This window comes from Antechinus flavipes, chromosome 2 (assembly GCF_016432865.1).
Source record: "Antechinus flavipes isolate AdamAnt ecotype Samford, QLD, Australia chromosome 2, AdamAnt_v2, whole genome shotgun sequence".
Classification (NCBI taxonomy): domain Eukaryota; kingdom Metazoa; phylum Chordata; class Mammalia; order Dasyuromorphia; family Dasyuridae; genus Antechinus; species Antechinus flavipes.
The window spans coordinates 84,380,384-84,399,199 of record NC_067399.1 but is presented as its reverse complement, the minus strand read 5'-3'; the positions used below and the strand labels follow the sequence as shown (position 1 = coordinate 84,399,199).

The 18,816-nt window shown below is 36.1% G+C and overlaps 1 protein-coding gene across 4 annotated transcripts in view; it reads left to right on the top strand.

Moving 5' to 3' along the window:
- Nucleotides 1–6,888: 6,888 nt before the first annotated feature.
- The window catches only part of SLC8A1 (solute carrier family 8 member A1), a 365,779-nt gene continuing 353,851 nt past the window's right edge, over nt 6,889–18,816 (top strand). For 2 of the 4 annotated variants that reach the window (XM_051975164.1, XM_051975162.1), the window contains exon 1: nt 6,891–7,193. The gene's annotated coding sequence lies outside the window, so the exon portion shown is untranslated. Of the gene's footprint in view, nt 7,194–18,816 lie in introns of all 4 variants that reach the window. The other 2 variants (XM_051975165.1, XM_051975163.1) reach the window with 2 other exon arrangements.

Sequence of the window (18,816 nt, the reverse complement as noted above, 5' to 3'; positions counted from 1 at the left end):
CTGTAAGTTCTTCACCTTATCTCTATTCCCCACAAGAGGTTTAGTTTCATGTGATTTTCAAGGAAAACTGGGAGAGCTTGAGCAGCTTCCTGACTTTACTCTGCCATCTTGACTCCACCCAACGATCACTTCCATTCCATTTTTAAGACAACTTCATAGAAAAAACAACAACAACAACAACACTAGATTTGATCACATTATCTGTGTTTTACATCTGCCTTTATCACTAGCTAGCTGTGTCATTTGGGGAAGTCATTTCTATTCCTTCAGTGAATCTTTAAAATGGGTATGGGATGTAGTATGGTATAAAGGATAGATTGGCTTCAGGATAAAGAGGACTTAGTTTCAAGTCCCACTTTTGACAAATACATACTGTCTGATCAGTTCACATGAGATGTTTAGAGTGCTTAGCTAACTCTGTCACTATAAGGTGTTAAGAACCTGTAAATCTGAATTTGTAGAAGTTCTTTACTGGGAGTTCAGTATGAGGATGCAATGACAGAGCTGGTCAAAAACAAGACAGTCAATCAGTCAATAAACATTTATTAAGTATCTTTTATGTGCCAGGCACTGTGCTAAATACTAGAGATAAAAATGAGAAAGAAAGACAGTCTCTGCATTTAGAGCCTAATGGGAAAGAGAACACAAAAAAGGAAAGGTAGAAAGTAGGAAGGAAGGAAGGTATCCCATTTCAAAAGCATGATAGAGAAGTCTAAAGAAGCTCAGCAAGATGGATGATGAAGAGATGATCAGCTGACTAGAGTAATTCCATAAATGGTGTCTTAGGAGTAGTTCTTCACTCTGCCCTTCAATCAGATGTGTCTCAGGGACTGAAGGTACTGATGGAGTGTGAGTACAAAGTTTGATTTGGTCTTTCAGGATTATGAGGTTCCTGAGGGCATGATGAAGACAAAAAGAATGCAACTTGGTGGGGAAAACAGGAAATTGAGAAAAATAATTAACTGGGCTAACTACTTCATGTTCTGAGTAAGAGGTCTAATATTAAAAAATATATATTACAGCATTTTGTCAGGAAAAGTTACTCTAGAAATAAAAGAATTTATTTTCTTTTTAGTGCATAGCCCTAAATTTTTTAAAATAAAGATAAAAAGCACTGAGACTTTTTTCCTCTGGGATTTTTCTATAAGATTTTAATTTCAACATTCACCTCAGCACAAGATCACATGAGTTTTTAGAGTATCTAAATTCATAAGAACTCCATACTTAAAACTAGAAGAGACCTTAAAAGTCATTAAATCCAACGCCATACTTTTTCAGATGAGGAGACTGTACTCCTATGTACAAGCTGTTTTCCTTGATATTTCTGATTCAACCTCCTTTGAAAGCTCCTAACACAGAAGTGTTGATTCTACCCAGACAATTGAACTTCTCAAATAATTCTTCCAGACTCAGGGGCTAATTTGCAGCAACAAAGAGAAAATCATATATCACAAACAATGGAGATATTTGTTGAAAAATCTGAAATGTATCTTCTCATGAACTTTAGCTGATTCTCTGCAGTAACATAGTTTTTAGGATTTCTTCCTAAAAATCTCATGAGGGCAGGGACTATTACTTCTGTATTAAGAGGGAGGAAGGGGATTTGGTTGTTCTGTATCTCCATCCCTAGTGCAGTATCTTGAGCACTGTATAGTTCTTTAATGGATTTTATGTTGGGTTTGTTGGCAGGTCTATGATCAAATGATAATGAAATTATGTGTAGCATCTTTGAAAAAAAATGTTTAAGAGGAGAAAAACAATTTTTCAAGATGTTTAAGTACTTCAGGAGAGCTACTCTCTGTTATAACAGAACTTGATTATAAGTCCATTATTCATCACTTCATTCTTAGTTTCTAGAAGTTTAATTGACAGTGAACTTATTCTGAGCCACTTTCTGTAGTAAAATTATGAGTGTTTTTAAAGAGAAAGAAAGAAGATGAAAAGAAAAAAAGAAAATGATTAGCCAATACAAAGGAAAAAAAAATGTTGAACAACTTTATCCTTACCCTTTTCCTCCTCCATATTTTCATATTTTATTCCAGTGTTTTATTTTTGTCTTTCATGGGTTATTTGGGAGATTAGATAGGAATTCCTTCTGCTACCCATACTTCTTAGAAAGAGGATTTGCAATGTGCAGTGGTAATTGAAATGTTTTAGATGGGTTTGGGACTGTGGAGTTGAAATTGACATTTTTACTTTATAGTCAGCAAAACAACTATTAAGAGACCCATTTGCTGTGCCAAAGATAATAAATATCAGAGATTTATTTTTCTTTAATTGTTTTTCCCAGAGAGTTAAAAAAAAAAAAAAACTTAGAAGAAAGCATTCCTTGTATTCCTTCATTGAATTGTTTAACTATAGAGACTTCACTGTAATCAGATCAATAAAGTATGTAATACATACTTTATTGATCTTTATTTTATCACTAATCTCTAAGATATGGTAATAGTTGTACTATATAGAATACTTTTTTGTAAAGGTATCCATTTTAATAGAATATTGATTATAGTAACATTGTTACACTTTAAAAAATATATATGTACTGCAATTTTCCCCTCCCCTATATGTTTTGCAGTTATTGTCTACATCCTGTGATCTGGCCCTCTGGAGGCAGAGTTAAGTTTTGTAATTGCAAGAAATTATTTACCATATTTGGAGAAAGATCTATAAACTGCTTTGGAGTAATATTTTAAGAAGTTTAAGGTCTTTACCTTGTTATATCTTTTGGAACTATGTAATACAGACTAAGTAATAATATAGGAATAAGAAAAGAAAGTTAATAATATGGTAGAAAACAAATAATAAGTGGACTTTGAATCAGTATGCACTCAATCAACAAGAATGTATTCAATTCCTATTATGCAACAGGCACTGTACTAAGTTCTTGGGATACAAAAACCAAAAAATGAAATAAACAATTGTCTCAGAAAATTTATATTCAATGAGGAGAGACATCACTTACACATAAAAACACATACAGGCTATAGGGAGAATAAAAATTTTAAAATACAAGAATTCTGAATATAAGTTATTTAAGAAGTAAGGGTACTAGCAGTTTTAGAGATCTAAGCTTGTAGGAATCTTTGAGATTCTTCTTTCAACTTTTACCATCTCGTTTTACCAATTAGGAATGTTGATGTTGTTCAGTTATTTTGTGGGTTTTCTTGGCAAAAATGCTGAAGTGATTTACCATTTTCTTCTCCAGCCATTTTACAGAGGAGGAACAGAGGCAATAGGGTTAAGTGATTTTCCCAGGATCATATAGCTAGTAAATCCCTGAGGGGAGATTTGAACTCATGAAGATTAATCTTCCTGAGTCTAAACCTAACACTATTTACTGTGTTACTTAGCCATGCTAAAAGTAGAATATTATACATCTAAAAAATTGTGACTCAATATCAAAGTTATATACATAATACCTACCATCTTTGAACTTTCAATAACTATTTCATAATATCAGCAATTTATATTGCCAATAAGTCTTAACCTTTCTGGAAGATTATTTTAAATAAGATACTTCTTTCATAAATACCCTACACTTGGGGCAGATAAATGGCAGAACACTTAGTGTGGGAAGAACACCAGCCCTGAAGTCAGGAGGACCTGAGTTCAAATGTGGCCTCTGACAATTAATACTTCCTAGCTGTGTGACCCTGGGCAATTCACTTACCCTCCATTGCCTTAGAAATTGAGGTTATTCCCTACACTATATAATAAAAAATTTTTTCTTATTAAAAAACCATAATAATGCTTTGCATTTACACAATGCACCATTGGATATAAAACACATTTTATCTGCATTATCTAATTTGATCTTTCTAAGGTCTCAGAAACATAAGGAGTACAAATAGCACAACTTTACACAAGAGGAAGTTGAAAGTACAAGAAATGATGTCACAAACCAGAAGTTAGACTTGGGTTTTAGCAGTTTCATAGAACCTGGAAGTCACCTTAGAAGTCATCTAGTATAATTTCCTCATTTAGAGATAAGATAGTGAGAATTCAAGAGACTTGTCTAGGTCACAGAGCAAAGGGGCTGAATGAGGATTTGAATTCCTGCTTTTTTTTCCCCTATAATACATAAGGTCTTTCAACTCAAAATCCACTATTCTTTTCATCAAATCATACCTGACGGCATTTGAAAAGCAGCTCAAGTCTTCCTGTTTTTGCTGCTGGGCTCTAAGAAAGAGTGTGAATAAAATAAAACATTTCCCATTGTTGAGCAGTAGAGCAGTTTTGGCTAAGTGTTAAGTACCAATAATATTAAAAATAGATTCGGTCCACAAATTCACAAGGAGATTTAATATTCTCTTAAATAGTTTACATGTCTATTTTCAGATTAAAAAAATGTTTCTTGACTTTATTATGGAACTATTGATTTAATTGATCAGATTTTTTTTTTTTTTATCTGTTGAAATAATTTTGACCACTTCCATGTAAGAGAATTATATAGAAAGGGACTTGGTAATAAAGAATGAAGATTAAGAGTTGGACTTCTGGAGAGGTAATAAAAGAACAGATCTTCTCAGAATCTGGAAGACTTACTACACAGTGTGATTTACTAGAAATACTGCTGGACTTGAAATTAAGAAATTTGACTTTGAATTTGTGTGACCAGAAGTGCCCAACCTCTTAAATTCCTAGTGTTTTATATGATTAGAATGTCCTTCTTCTGTTATCTATCCCACAGGGTTACTGTGAATAAAGCACCTGACAAATGTTGAAATGCTATAAGTGGGAGTGAGTTTTCTAATACTAGATTTGCACTTTCCAGCTGTTTGCAACCAAGTGGATAAGTCACTTGAACTATTGAAGCTAGAATTTTCTGAACTTTAAAACAAGGAGATTGGATCATAAAGCTTTAAACCTCCTGCTGAATCTATAATCCCATTAGAAGCCTAAATTCAGCCTTACACAGGATAGGGATATTTGTTGCAGACATTTTTATTGGATGATGGGTATGAGTGAATGATAATTGGGATGGGTTGTGTATATTTGTATATGTATTTATTTAAACTTTCTGTCTCTGCCTTTATGTCTCCCATCACACTGTTTTTTGGTTTCTCTCTTCTTCTTCTTCTTCTTCTTCTTCTTCTTCTTCTTCTTCTTCTTCTTCTTCTTCTTCTTCTTCTTCTTCTTCTTCTTCTTCTTCTTCTTCTTCTTCTTCTTCTTCTCTCTCTCTCTTCTCTCTCTCTCTCTCTTCTCTCTCTCTTCTCTCTCTCTCTTCTTCTCTCTCTCTTCTCTCTCTCTCTCTCTCTCTCTCTCTCTCTCTTCTTCTCTCTCTCTCTCTCTCTCTGTCTCTTTTCCCGTGTCCCTCTCTTTCCTCTTCTTTTTATGCCCGATTCTGTCTCTATCAATGTCTCTGTCTGTCTCTGTTTCTCTCTCTGTCACACACACACACACACACACACACACACACACTTCGTTTTGCCCCTTAACAAAGACTACGTTCACTGCCTGTCAATATCTTAACTAAATCACCTAGGCTAGGATTCAGTGAGTTCACTACTTCATGCTTTCATCTTTCTTTAAGCCATTCTGAAGGAGGAAAAAAGGGAGGGAATGGGGGGGGGGGGTAGAGAACTCCAGTAAGGGTTAACGAACTTAACGTTTCCATCTCCACTTTCGCCGCTGATTCCCAGAGTTCCTATACGTCTCTATCTTTACTCCCCCTCCCGTCTTGAAAACTAGGAAACAATGCTTGTCCTTCCGTATTACAACATCAAGGTGTTGTAAAGATTAATGAGGTGTACAGAAAACTGGCTCATAACTTTTTAAAAAATTATTATTAATTACTTTGATTTGCAATTATTTAATAGGACTATATCAACGTGGCAAAGTGCACGGTTCATAGCCAGCTTCAATCGATGGTTCCTAGCTGGGCTGTAGGTAAGCTCAGCTTTCCCTTGCCTTTGCATCCTAATTTTAAAAGCTACCTGCCTTTTCCCGGCGGCTCAGTCTTTATTCCCTGGTGAGCTGCATTCTTCTAGGGAAATAGCAGCCAGGAGATTCTCTCGGAGCTCTTGGATAGGGGAATACCCCATACATATCTACGGTGTCAGCATCTGGTAGGATGCAGGCGTTCATCTCCCACATGTGGCGAAGAGAAGGGAGGGCGCTAGACAGCATCTATGTCCCATCTCCAGATCTCCTCGCATGCATGTAGCTACAGTGAAGGCTGCTGCGTGCCCAGGCTTTCCTTTAGCCAGGAGAAACAAAGAATATGGTGGAAACTGTTGTTTCAGTGGAAAAGGCAGCCTGGAGTGGATTGTGGAGCAAAGGTGTACAGTTGATACGATAGAAGGAAGAAGTAGATTTAAAAAAAAAAAAAGTTGTATAGATTGTAGCTGGTAATCAGTAGTGTAGGAGAAGGATTTAACTGTTGATGAGAAGGCTGATATCCAGCCATGATGCACTGCGAGAGAGAGCGGCTGTTCCCTCGATGTGAAAACCTAAAAAATCGGAAAATATTCTGTACTGGAGGCAGCCCCGAGGGGAGAAAGAGAAAGAGGAGGGCACGCAAGTGGCCGCGCACTCCACACACACTCTTGCTCCCACCAACCGGAGGAGAGGCTGCTCTGGGGGTGTGTGCAAGAGGCGGAGGGAGGGAGATAGTAGAGGCGGGGAGAAGTCGGGCGCCGGGGCTCCGCCGGCTTCCCTCGGCTGCTCGCCGTCTCCTTTTCCCGGTGAGCTGAGCAGCAGAGAATGAGGCACAACTTCAAGGGCACGGGAGGAGAGAGCGGCTCGCACTTCTTCCTCCGCGAGCTGCAGCTGCTGCTGAGCCTTCTCTGATCTCAGCGGACTGGTGCGAGTGCGAGTGCTAGTGGTTGTGTATGAGTGAAGTGCCTGTGTATGTGCGTGTGTGTATGTGTGCGAGTGTGAGTTCCTCTGTGTGTCTGTGTGTGTGTGTGCGTGCGCGCGCGCTCGCGTGTGTATTTCCTCTCCTCCAGCACACTGGGATTTGCCGCTGCTGTCGCTGCCGCGGTTCGCCTCTGCTGCCGCTGCTCTAGCCCGCTGTGCATGGGAGTCTCACTGGGGTGTCTGGGCTTTGTGTTTCCCCAACAAACATGATCAAGGCTATCTCTTCCTGATCGGGATCTATTTAAAGGAGGGAGCGAGGCGTGTTTCCTACTAGCGCGGAGAAACGCACCCTGGAAGGAAAAAAAAAAGCAATCACACTCCCCCAAAAGCAGGTAGGATCTCACGGTGGGGAGGCAGCCAGGAGGGAATCCTGGCAGAAATTGTCTTTTATTTTGTTATATGTTCCCATTAATCTTGCATTTTTATTCCCTTTGCCTCAGCACCCCTCCCCTTATGCCTCATCATCATTCTTATTATTGCTAGGATTTTATACAACAGAACATTTAAAATTGTGGTGGCTCTCCTGGGTTTCTCAGATAGTAACGCCGGGGCGTGTGTATCTGTTGGGTGTGTGTGTGTGTGTGTGTGTGTGTGTGTGTGTGTTTCTTCTATCTGTCTTGTGTCTTTCTGTCAATGCTGGCTGCAAATGAGAAGGGAGCAGGAAAGATGCAGCATCCTGCGAATTTGTGGCTGAGCTCAGGCGAGCCAGAGAGCAAGGCGAGGGAGTGAGCCCACCCTTAATGCAGGGGAGGTGCAAAATCAAAGTGTCTATGCGGTCTTCCGCACTCTCAGCTCTCCCCCTCTTCCTTGGGGGTCTCCCTCCACCTCTTAGCTTACCAGCACCCTATGTTAAACGGAAGCTAGGCTCCAGTATTTCTGGGGCGGGGGTAGCTGTGGGGCGGAGGAAGGGGAGATGATGGTAGAAAGACTGGAGGTGTGGCAGGAGTCAGAGAAGATGGGAAGCAAAGAAACATTGCAGGAAAGCAGACCGAAAGGTTCTTGGTCGTTATGCATTATGCCATGATGTAGGTTGGGGATTAAAACACATTGGGGGGGGGGGGGAGAGAGAGAGAGAGAGAGAAAGAGAGAGAGAGAGAGAGAAATAGAGGGGATGAAAAAGACAGAGATAGAGAGACAGAAAATATCTTCCCCCAGGAGAATAGAAGGGAACTTTACAAGCTGAGCTGTGTACACATGATCTCTCACTGGACCTACTGAGCTGAGGGGAAAATGGTACTGGATGTATTCTGTGATCAGAGGACATACTTCTTGGTAAAGGTTTTTATCTCTGAAAGGAGGAACTAGGAGATTTTTATTGCAGGAAGGGTGGCCTGAGAAACCAAGCTGCTGCTTCTATGCATTTTCTTACATTTCCTCTCTTCTCAATGCTGCTAGCCCTTTGATGAATGGCTTGGAATAGTCTATTCATATTTCCCTCTCCACAAAGGTGTCAGTGGTTGACTTGGGGATAAAGGAAAATTGGAAATTTAAGAGGACAGTGGAGTAATGGTGCTTCATATAACTAGGGATATGTGAATATTGCATTAATTTTATTTAAGAAGAAACTCAACCTTTACACCACATAGTGGTATGACCTGACTACACACAAGACATATAGACATACACAACAGTCCTTTTCTTCAGTTAGCCACTAGTGGTTGTGAATGATGTAACAGTAAAAACTGGGGGGGGGGGGAGGAAAGGGAGATGGAGAAAGGAGGGATAGAGCAAGACAGAAGAGAGAGAGAGAGAGAGAGAGAGGGAGAGATAGAAAGAGAGAGAGAGAGAGAGAGAGAGAGAGAGAGAGAGAGAGAGAGAGAGAGAGAGAGAGAAAGAGAGAGAGAGAGAGATGGAAGGGGGTGATAATAAAAGAACCTTTTTTTCCCTCTTAACTTAAGACCTGTTGAAGCCACTAAAAGCATCCTTATGAAGAGAGGAAATCCTGCAGGTGCACATTCTAATTAAATCTCATGGGATGCATTTCTTGGACAAATCCAAAATAATTTTAAAATGTTATAAAGGCAGGATTTTTGAAAGTTAACTTGGATGCAGGCCATTTAAAATGCACAATTTTGCATTTTATTTCTCTCTGTGAAGATTTTCCTTGGTGAAATGAGGAGAGACTTTGGGGTTTTCAGAAAGCAATAGCTCTTGATTCCTACTCTCCTCCCCATTACACACCCAACCACACACACTCTTATTTCAGCCTGCAAACACATACACACAGAGACTACTTCAGGGAGCTACTACTGCAGCAACAGCAATTCAGGGAAAGAGGAAGGAAAATCTGGCTGTGCTCCTCATTCATTTAAGATATGAAAACAGAGCCAGAACAAGGGTGATTGGGTTTAAGTTCCCCTTTCAAATCCTGTGGCACTTGGATCCAGCTCGCTGGGTTGGCTGTCTTACTCAATTTGTGGGTTAGATGTGTGTGGCAGTGGGAGGAAGGAAGAAATAGCTAAGGTTTTGCTTGACTTCAAGAGTGACAGGGTGGGAGAAAACCTATTTAATGAAAGAGAGAAAATGGAATTTGTAAATTCTGTTTGGAAAAAATAGGTTCTTTTAGCTCAGAGTCATTTTAAACTAAGAATTATCCTCTCCAATATGAGGATGAAGGAAGACTTAACCTTTTCTAAGAGGGATTTTTTTTTTTTTTTTGGTTGTGTGTGTGTGTCTTTCATAAGAAATAGAGCAATTAATTCCTATGGGAAGAAGGAAAGGTGGGACAGTAATAAGCCTGATGAGCTGTGTGAAACCGTGTACACATGAAAAACCACACCGGAGAATGAAGCACATAAGACAGGGTCCATGACAATAAGGCTTCTTCTAGCTGTGCTAGCCTGAAAGCTTAGGATAGATGGAAAGGCAAACCCTCTGTAGGAATTTGTAGGAATATGAAGGCTTATCTTTATTTTTTTTTATAAAAAGAGATCAGATGGGAAAAGGGTAGCTATCTATACTCTGTTGCCACTGCAGATTGGAAAACATAATAATGACAAAGCCTTACTTAACTAGAAAGAAGGGAGCTATGGTTAATAATGACAAAGAACAATTTGTTGGAGTTTTATTAATTGATTTCTCAAGCTTAAAGTTGTTGTTGTTGTTGTTGTTTGGGGGGAGGATGGAGGAAAAAGTAATGTCTTCCAAAGAGCTTTAGCATTTAACAAGCTATATTTAACATGTTTTCTATCAGACAAAAATAGACTTTTATTTATCTTACAAAACAAACTCATGTATCCTTCCCTCTTGGTAGTTAATCTGTTTCTTTGACATAATAAGTAATAAGAAAGACACACTACAGATCCAATTAAGCTGTAATTTCTTTCTAAAGCATGTGGCATTAATATTATTGTTAATTCCATTAAACAGTGCCTAATTTGGCTCTGTCAGTGTAACAGTACAGACTCAGCTCCCAAGCAAGTGCATTTTCATTCTTCAGTATCTTCTCATTCCCTTGTTTCAACTGGGTAAAAACAGCTCTTAAGAATGTCTCCTTACTAGGATAGAGGGGGATAAATTCAGGTAAGAAGAAAAATCTCATTTCAAGAGAAAGTAGACTGCCTTCATATGTTGTATTGTTGAAGACTCAAATGGAAAAGAGACCATATTTGAATGTCACATTTAAGCAAAAAGAATATAATTTTTAAGCCATGTACATTTCATTTTGGATAATTGATAGTACATTTAGTTTTAAATTAAAATATAGCTCTCTTCTTTTTGCTTAGATATTAAACTCCCCACACATACACCCCCTTACAGTTTTCCCCAGACCCTATCTTTTTCTTTCAGTGGCAAATATCATCTATTCACCATCCTAACTGGTTGTCAAATCTTCCCCCTACTATGAGAAATGCTTTATCTTCATCAGTTATCTGGCTACCTGACCAAACTCTCTTGCTCCCTCTTGTGGTAAAAAATTTTCCTAATAATCCCCATCTCCCCAAATCTGATCCTTTATAACATTTGATACTTCTGGTAGTAAATGACAAGTATTAGGAGGTAAAGGAAGCCAGTGGATTCTACAAGTAGTTCTCTGCCCTGTTGCTGAATAAGGAAATTACAGTGTAGTGAATATTTACTTGGAACTCTGTGGCTGTTGCTGTGTGATAGTCTCTTTAAAATAGCCCTCTCCCCACTTCCCAAACCCTTTTATTTGTTTCATGAAAAGAATATGCCCTCATTCATACACCACAAAAAAAATGTTCTAACACTTCAAATTAATATATCTTTATGCATGTTGTACTTTAAAAATCTTTTTTACAAAAAATGGGGGGAGGGGAGGCATAGACCCCAATAATGTATTTATAATTAATAGTTCTTTTACTCAAGGATGTTGATTGAATCCATTATACAGAAGACACAATCTTGAATTTAACAGAATTCTTATTGGTACTGTGACTGTTTCTTGTCTCATGCTTTTCAAATATTCCTTCTTTGGTGATTACTTCACATGTGCTCATGTTAAGATTTCTTATATATCTATTCAGCCTAGAGAGAATGTCAGTGGGAATTGTAGCATCTTTGCCTCTCGAATTTAAGACAAACTAAACATCTGTGTTTGGAGCTCTCTCTCCCCCCTCTCCAGAATTGGATTGGAAGGAAAATCATTGTTATCTGGTCTGATTCTATGCACAGTAGAGTGAGAGGTGACTACATAAAATGATTTAAGGGGCATTAAGAATTCTCATTTCAGAATATACCTCTCATAGATCTGTCATGATGTCTGAAATTGGGAGATCTTTTGGAGGGAGATAAAAATATATTGGAGTTTTATCAGGATAGGATATGGAAACTTTTTTCAGCAATAGATGATCAATACACCTACATGAAATGACTTTTTACATGGTCACACAGCTGGGATATGTCACAAGTAGGACTTCAACTCATATATCCCTAATTAATTGTAAAGCCAGCATGATATTTTTCCTGAATACATCTTATTAACCCATTGATATCTATTAATAAACCTAATTCCCCAAATTCCAAACATGGATTTGTTTAGGTGGTTACTCTGTTGTCATGTTGCAAGAAGCAATATTTTCCCTGATTCTCCCCAGTTCTACATGCCTATTTCTATTTCCCTTCTTAATGATTAACATATTTTTCTCTGTGTTCTTCTATATGTACATGATGTAAGACTCTTTTAAAGTAGAATTTTTTTTTTTTTAATTTTTGTCTCTATCTTCAACTTCTACTATATAGGCAATAAATACTTGATTGATTGAAAGTCACAAAGAAATGGAAGTCATGACAATGAATCTCTGGGGGGGATGAAAGAGAAAATAAAGATCCTGTATACTTCTCAGTTAATAAGGTCTCAGGTGGAGCATTTTGGAAGTGACTGGAATAGAAGAGAAGGGAAGTTCTAATCAGTAAGGGAGGGCGGAATTGTAAGGGCACTTAATTGTAAGTATACCTTAAATTGTAATGTCTATTTATATGGGTGTCAAGAGGGCAAGAACACAAAAGAAAAGAGAGAACAAGGATAAGTGGGATTTCCATAAAAAGTCAGCATTTTTTCCATAATTGAGAAATCATTCTGCTTTGTGACATCCATAAGACCCTCAGTCTGTCTGTCTGCCACTCACTGTCTCTGTCTGTCTCTGTCTCTGTCTCTGTCTCTCTGTCTCTCTGTCTCTCTCTTTAATTTAATTGCCTTTTAGATGATTTATCTATAGCACAAAAGTAATTTCCTGGTTGAATGTAATGCATTGTGCTTCCTAAATGTCAGAACATGATATGCAGTTAAATGGATAACACATAAGGCAGCTGACAAAGTCTCATCTTTCTGATTACTAGTTTTACTTATTTGATCATGACACAGTAAACCTCTTCCCCCAACAATAACATATTGGTTATTTCCAATCAGGTTTAATCTTAATCTGTAGTGATTCAGAGCATCCTAAAAAAAGTGAGGCCCTATCTAAACTAAATCTTAGAGTGTACAGCTTTTCCCTAAACTATCCTACTCAATACTTCAATGTAGACAAAATCTAGTCAAAGTAGACTTTAAAAAAAAAAAATAAAAAAACCTTTGATAATACCTCTAGCCCTGTATTCCAGAGAAATCAAAGACAGAATAAAAGGCCCTATATGTGCAAAAATGTGCCCCTCCTCCCAAAAAAAAAATATATTAACAATAGTACCCTGGAAGTTAAGGGAGTGCCCATCAGTTGGAGAATAGCTGAACAATTTTGTTAGGAAAATGCAATAGAATACTGTCATGTATAAAAAAATGATAAAAAGAGTGGTTTCAAAGAAATTTAGGAAGACTTTTGTGAACTGATACAGACTGAAATAAGCTGAACCAGCAGAATATTTTTTACTACAACAACAACATTGTCAAATCAATCAACCTTGAAATACTTAAGAAATCTGATCATTGCAATAATCAAACATTATTCTAGAGGAGTGTTGGTGAAGAATGCTATTCATCTTTTGACAGAGAGATTATAGACTTTTAACATGGAAAATGAAACATTTCTGAATAAGTCAAAATGGGGAATTTGTTTTGGTTGCCTAAGCATATTACATGTATTTTGCCTTTTTTTTTTTTTTTTTCCAGTGGGAAGATGGGAGAAAGAGAAAATTAATGCTTTAAAAAAAAAAGAAAAGAAAAAGAATAAATTCCTTCCGTATAAAGGAATGAATTGTTAAAGAGCCCTTTAGTAGTTAGAGGGGGCAGTTCTTTCCCTCTTTCTTTTTGCCCTGCTAATGCTATATGAGCTTAGATTAAATGCATATTCTTCAGGTCTTCTTCTACATCAGGATTTTAAATTTTTTTCCACTCACAACCCCTTTTTGTCCACAATATTTTTATGTGACCCTGGGTATATAGGTATGTAAAGTTGGTAAACAAATCAAACATTTACTGATAACAAATCATATTTTCGGGATCCCTACATTCAGTTATGAGACTTCATATGGGATCGCAAATCACAGCAATTATGGGATTGCAAATCACAGCAATTCCCCTTCCCTTTCACCCCAGCAGTTGCCTCCCTACATCTTCAGTTGCTAGCCTTCCACACCAGGTGGAGTCCTCTAAAACTCAGTATCTTTGGAAATAGTTTGATATCTTGTGTGAAATTAGCATAGGAATCACAAAAAGGTTAATCTTGTCAAATCTTCCAATGTAAATTGCATCAGAAGGAAGAATGTAAAAAGAGATGCCTCATAGGTTTCTAAATATTTTCAAATTTTAAAAAGTGCAAAAAAATTTTAAAATAAAAATATTTTAAAATCATTCCATTAATAAAAACTGATCATTTATTATATATCAAGGATATGAGAAGTACCTGAGTAGTTATTGATGATTGGAGGTAGAGATAATTTTTTTTCTTTTTTCTTCATGACGTCTGGCTATTCTTTGGTTCAAGAAATTCAGATCCCATCTCTGTTTTACTGGCTGTGTAACAGTGGGAAAATCACTTAACCTCTTTCAGCTTCAGTTTGTTAAATATAAAATGTGGGGTTCAAACAATAGGGCCCTTAGGATCTTATTTAAACCCGTCCCTATCCTTTGGGTCTTTGGTTATTGTTTTGCTTTTTTTTGTTGTTGTTTTTGTTTTGTTTTGTTTGCTATTCTTTTCTATAGTAGGAAAGCATCCAGACTTGATATCTGTTCATTCTAACTCCAGGATGGTTTTAAGAGTTTATTTGATTAGGTTGAATTTCCAGAAGATAAAAACTATCGTTGCAGACAGCTTAAGAAGCTGTGAGATATAGTAAATAAAATCATCAAAAATAATACTTAAGAGTTCAAATGTTAACACATATTAGCTCAGTAACTATGAGCAAATTTCTGGTCAGCTTTCTGTCATCCTCTTGGACTCTAGTATCTATCTCTTGACCCAGAATTCCAGTTCCCATTTTGGGAATTTTGATTAGTAATTTTCCAAAATATCTAACCTATTCCTGGATAGCTTTCTGGTATTCCACCTCCACCTCCATCTTTCTTTTCCCCCTCTTCTCTTTCCTCCCTCTTTCCTCTCTCTGTCTCTGTACCTGTCTCTCTCCTCCCTCTTTATCTCTGTCTCTATTTTTCTCTGTCTCTGTCTCTCTGTCTGTCTGTCTGTCTCTCTCACACACACACACACACACACATCCTTTCTACCTCTAGCTCTGAAAATAAACATAAATAGTACCATTCTTAAAAAGTATTTATCAATCAATTTCCCTATGTGTGTATTCACCATCCTTATGATTTCCAAAATAACCCCTTCTAGCCACAATTCCACTAAAGGTGTTGTTTTCTTCTGATAATATTTTAGAGTATAAGATTCTTAAGGTCAAATGTTGGCTCACTTTTTCTGTCTATATTCCCTTTGTATAATAAGCATTTAATAAATGGCATGTCTTCAACTCATCCATCTCTTCATCTATCCATCCATCTATTCACTTAGCTATGCATTGCCCCAGGAAATTTCCTAAGAATGTAAGTTACAAATGTCTTGTCAATCTACAATCTATATTAATAGAGGGAGTTTCCACACAGACGGTTTCCATACATTGATGAATCACAAGTTCGAAACAAAAGCAAGAAAAAAAAAAAAAGTCCTCACATTTTTGGCCTCTTAGTTGGAATTCTGATGTGTCAGATACTTTAAGGGGAATCACAAAAGGAATCGTGAAACTTGTTTGACAGTCATATTCATATCCCAGGATATATTTTCAGCTATCAAAAGTGAGGAAAGAGAGCACTTCACAGAAAGTACAAAAAGTATACTTAGTATTAGCTAAGAAACTTAATTTACTAGGTGTCTGAAGACAAGCAACAAGCAGGTGGTGATCTATGGGAAAAAGCTCTTTTTTGACTTACAGTGTAGGATACAGCAAAGAGTTTTGAACTGAATTCAGATACCAGCTCTGCCAGTGATAATTGTGTGACTTTTCAGCAAGTCATTTAATGTCTATTTGGCCTTAGTTGGGTTAGGCTAGATAACATCCAATAATTCCTTCTATTATTTCTAGATCTCTGATCCTATTACTCTCAAGTGAATTTTACTATAAAGATGTAAAGGCCTTTAGAAATAATAAGTTATGTTTTATGACACATTTCATAGCTAAAGTTAATTATGGTTTTGACTGATTTTTTTTTAAGTATTTTTATTTTAGTTTCTTTGTAAAAACCACTTTCTTCCAAAATAAAATCATCCCTCATAACAGGACACACATAAGAAAGGAGAAATAAAATATATTGACCCTATGCTTTGTACATAGTAAGTACCTAAAACATGCCTTTTTTTCATTTATTCCTTCTTAAAATATATGCCTCATTCTTCATTTATAGGCTATAGTGAAAAGAATACGAAGTTTTCAATTAGATAATATAGGTTTCAGTATTGATTCTTCTATGAACCAGTTCTGATATTAGGAACAGGCTATAAAATCTCTCTGGAAGTGAGTTTTTACATCTATGAAAATGAAGATTTTGAACTAGATTACCCATAATGATCCTTCCAACTTAATACCTATGAGCTTTTATCAATCAACTTTCTAATAAGAGGAGAAAGGTATGTTTCATCATCATTCCTTCAGAGCCAGGATTAATCATGACCTTGATATAAATTCTGATTTATTTTAGTGTTCCTTTTCTTTATATTATTAGGGTCATTCTGAATATTGTCTCTTGGGTCTGTTTATCTTTCTCTGCATTAGTTCAAACAAATCTTCCCCTGTTTTGTCAGGTATAATAATTTGCCATTACATTTATATGCCATAGTTTGCTTAATCATTCCCTTCAACCATGGCTATCTATTTGGATTCTAATTTTATTTTCCTACCAAAAAGATAATTTCTATGACTATCTAGATCCATGTTAATCCTTTCTTTTGCATATAAAGAATGAGAGCAAATAGTATTAATTGTGTTACCCAGACAGAGTCAACACAACTAGAACGCATCTAAGATTAGATTTAAACTGATGTATCTTCCCAACTTCAGGCCTCGCTTTCTATCTATGTTTCACCTATTGTTAACCTTTCTGAATCTAAGTTTTCTCCTCATACAGTAAAAGAATTGGAATACATTGAGGATTATGAACGTTCCTTTCAATGCTGTAGGAATTCAGTTTGAAAAGGGTTATGACACTTTTGATCAAAGGTGCCTTCTCAGGGACAAGAACTGGAGATCATGACACAGAAAAGCAGTGAGTTTTGCTGAACTCAGTGTGCCCAAACTTTACTGTATGTGTGCATGTATATCTAGATATCTATCTATATTATATATATCATTTTTCTTCTATCTACTTTTTCCTTCTTTGGAGAGCATTTCTAGTTTTTTTTTCACTTGAGAAACTTGCAAACTCAGTTAATAAGATTTTTTCTAGTGAAAAACTCCCCATTTTATGATGCAATGGAAAGTAGCCCCTGAAATGACTGTCCTTATGCTCATCTGTCCAGTATTTCTTTTGGATGTTAGCAAATTTAAAAGAAGGTAAAAGCAATCATTAGATACTTGTCATTCAGCATGAGAGTGAATTCGTGTTAAAATTTGTGTTTCTAAAAGGCTAAAATATGAAAGCAAAAAAAAAATAGGAATAATCTTACACTAGATAAGATAAAGAGTGGAAATAATTGCAGTCTCATTATTTCTAGGAGATGCCCCATGGATATTACAAAAGGCTAGAATATTGTGTTTTTCTCTCCCCAATAAACTTTTTTAAAAAAAAGATATATTCATTTTAATCTACATGCTTTCTACTTATCCAAAGCTAGGAAACAGGGGAAAAGATATTTAGCATAGTGGAGCACAAGATTAAAAAGCATATTACAAATTCTGGCTTTGCCATTTTTCTATGTCTTTTGTCTGAAGTCCCTCAAAGTTCTCTTCTAATTCATGAATTTTCTGATATTCTAGAAACCTCTCATAGGTTCTAGATATCATATTTGTTCAAAATATAGGCCAGCCTCAATATAGATCACATTTCTAAAATGAAATTTCTATAAAAGGAATTATATGTGTATATATTTATATATATATTATATACCTAGATATATATGAATAAATGGACATACACATATATGGTGTACATATGTAGATATATGCATATGTATACAAATTTGTATAAAATTAGATGTATACAAATATATGGTATCATCTCTCTTCAATGAACCAAGCATATTAATAGGTAATTGAATTGACCAAATACGTATTCACATTTAGTTTATAGTTTTGATAGCTTGATTCAATTGAGATTTCTAGCCTTGTTACTATATTAGAGTTGATAAAGAAACTTCATATAGATATAGAAATGAATACTTAGATTTATGCATCTAAATACATGTTTTCTAAATATGTATTTATAAAGTTTTTACATTGACTGATTATATTTAAATGAAAACAAAATTACTGTACAAAGAAAATATTTACTATGAAAAAAATTTTTAACATTCTTTCAGGAAAAATAAACATACTCTTTCATCATTCTAGCTGTCTGATTGTCATGAAGTATTTTTTCCCATTTTTACCAAAAAAAAAAAAAATAACCGTAGGTTGTATTTCTTGTTTTATCTAAGACAGATTTTGAGAAAAAAGAATTTAATCAGTATAGAAACTAGTTTGGTAAATAAATAGTCTTCTCCAAAGCTTATATGATATTTCTGCTTATGGGAACTAATAACTGTCCTGGACAAAATTAGACATTTGGTGAAATCTCCTTCACTTCTCTTTAGTGTTTTTAGGTTGCCTGGGGCCCTGCCTCTTAAGGGAAGAAAACCAATCTGAGAGATAAATTTGCTTTAAGTTGTTAAGAGACTTAGTGTTTTATCCTCTTTGGGGAAAATGTGCATTTAAATAATAAAAGGAAGACTAAAAGAAGATAACACTTAAGCCAAAAGAAATAAATCAATGGAGTTGAAATATTTAAGCATTAGGAATAGACTGAGAGAAGTATTTTTGTGTAGGAGAATTTTTCAGGAACCCTCAAATTTTGGCAATATTCTATCTATACAA